Source organism: Chinchilla lanigera, unplaced genomic scaffold (genome assembly GCF_000276665.1).
Source record: "Chinchilla lanigera isolate Chin_1 unplaced genomic scaffold, ChiLan1.0 scaffold00036, whole genome shotgun sequence".
Classification (NCBI taxonomy): domain Eukaryota; kingdom Metazoa; phylum Chordata; class Mammalia; order Rodentia; family Chinchillidae; genus Chinchilla; species Chinchilla lanigera.
In genome coordinates, this window is record NW_004955437.1 from 16,851,010 (window position 1) to 16,853,165 (window position 2,156).

Consider the following 2,156-nt stretch of genomic DNA (forward strand, 5'->3'; position numbering starts at 1 on the left):
GAGCAGCGCGGGCGGAGGCGAATTCTGCGCGCTCAGCAAGGCCCCGCCGCGGCCGCCGCCGGAGTGGGTGCCGCGCGCATAAGTCATGCTGTTTTATAGACCATTAGGATCTCCGGAGAGAACCTGCTCGAGACCACTGCTTTTTGTTGAAATTAAAATGTCAGAGAAAAAGAAATAGAACAAAACAGGGAATCTGCAATTAATTACCGGGCCATAAAAATTCAATAATCAGGAGGCAGCGCGGCCGCAGGCCCAGAGGTAGCAGAGCCAGCGTAACAAGAATGGAATACATTAATCTTTTCAAATTAGTTTTTTAATCTGACGGGGATATATGGTGACAGCCTCCCTCCCTCCCCGCCTCGGTTCGGGCGGAAGCTGGCCTGGGAGCAGGGGGCCTGCGGCCATCGGACCCGACCAGGGACAGGGGCCCGCGGTACCACCGCCGGGCAGCCGCTTCCACCCGGCCCCAGGGCGAGGAGTCGGGGTGCATAGCGCCCACACAGGTCAAGGACAGCGAGCCAGGAAAACGGGGCTGGGCGTGTGCACCCGTGTAATCCGAGCACCTGGGAGGCTGAGACAGGAGGAGTCCTGCAAAGTCGACCATAGCAGGGACTACACAGCGAAATTCTGACTCAATACAAAACAGCGGGGTGCGGTGGCACGCTCTGTAATTCCAGCATTTGGCGGTCTGATGCAGACGAATCGCTGCGTTCGAGGCCAATCTGAGCTACACAGCAAAGCACTGTCTCAAAAGAGTGGGCGCCGGGGAGATAGCTCAGTGACACAGCGCCTCCCTGGCAAGCTCAAGGTCCTGAGTTCAATTCCCGGGTAGGGGAGATATTATCGCCCAGTCCCCAGCAGGTGCTCAGTAAGGACCCTCTAATGTCATTGTCTTCAGTGTGCAGATCTGGCCGCCGGGAGCACGGGCACCCCCACCACGCTGTTTGGGAGCATTTATTTGGCGCCTGCTGTGTGCTCATCCCACAGGGAAGGGAGAGAGGGGCAGCCTGGAGGCTTGCGGAAACCGCCAGACGATCTTCAGGCTCCGCCCACGCCAGACCGCCGAACTTGGGCCAGCCGCTGATTGGCCAGAGCGTCCGTCCCACCCTGACTGATTGGACGCCGTGCTCTCAGCTCCCGGAGCTCCGCCCTACACCTAGGCCAGCTCCAGCCTCTGCACCCCACCCCAGGCCGGGAAGCTCCAGCCCCGCGGCTGGCTGGCCCTCGCGGTCGCCGAGTCGCCCCAAGTGACTCCTACCGCTGCCTGTCTCCGTCCGCGCTTATCCCGGGACGCCACCTGGCACCGCCCTCGCGGAACTCAATGCCCACCCAGCGTTGTTACTAAATGGGCCGGGCTTGGTGGTCCCAGAACTCTGGGAGGCTCAAACAGGAGAATGGCAATTTCAAGCTGGACAATTTAGCGAGATCGTATCTCAAAGACAAAAAGTTTAAAAAGGGCTGAGGCTGTAGCTCTGTGTGAAGGCCCCGGGTTCAATCCTTAGTATTGGGGAGGGAGTCTCCTAGCGTCACCACCCAGGTGGTCTTGCGCCCTTTGCACCTGATCTGACCCCAGTGCAAACCAGGAAGTGGCGCTGTGTCCTTCGAGGCCCGCAGAGCCTGGCACACAGTAGGTGCTCAATCAGTGGACACCAGAGTGACCGCCGGCCCGTCATTAACTCCAAGGAGTCTTCACGCCAGCTGATGATCACGGCAGCAGCTGCCACTTACTGAGCACCTACTGTATCCCGCTGTGAAAGCCGTGGTCCCCTTTTCACAGAAAGGAAACTGAGGCTCAGAGAGAGCGGCAGGCCGGAGTTCACAGGCGTCCAGGTCGTCAGTCCACCCGCTGCGGGGCGCCCGAGTTCCAAACCTGATCCTTCCCTTACTCTGTGGGACGCCTCACTTGTGTCACCTGTAGTCACGTCGCTCTTATTACACCGACACCCTCCACGTGCACATCCACATGTGCGCTTGGGCTCGGCAGAGACGACGGCGAGGAGGAAGACGCACAGACAGAGGGCCATTGGACTGGTGCTTTCGGTCCAGGCGCCTACACCTCGGGCGCAGGGTGGAGAAGCCAGATCAACGATGCGCGGCAGGATCCTGGTACGGGTGCGATTCCACAGGCGGCCACTAGAGGGCGCGCGGTCGCCGGG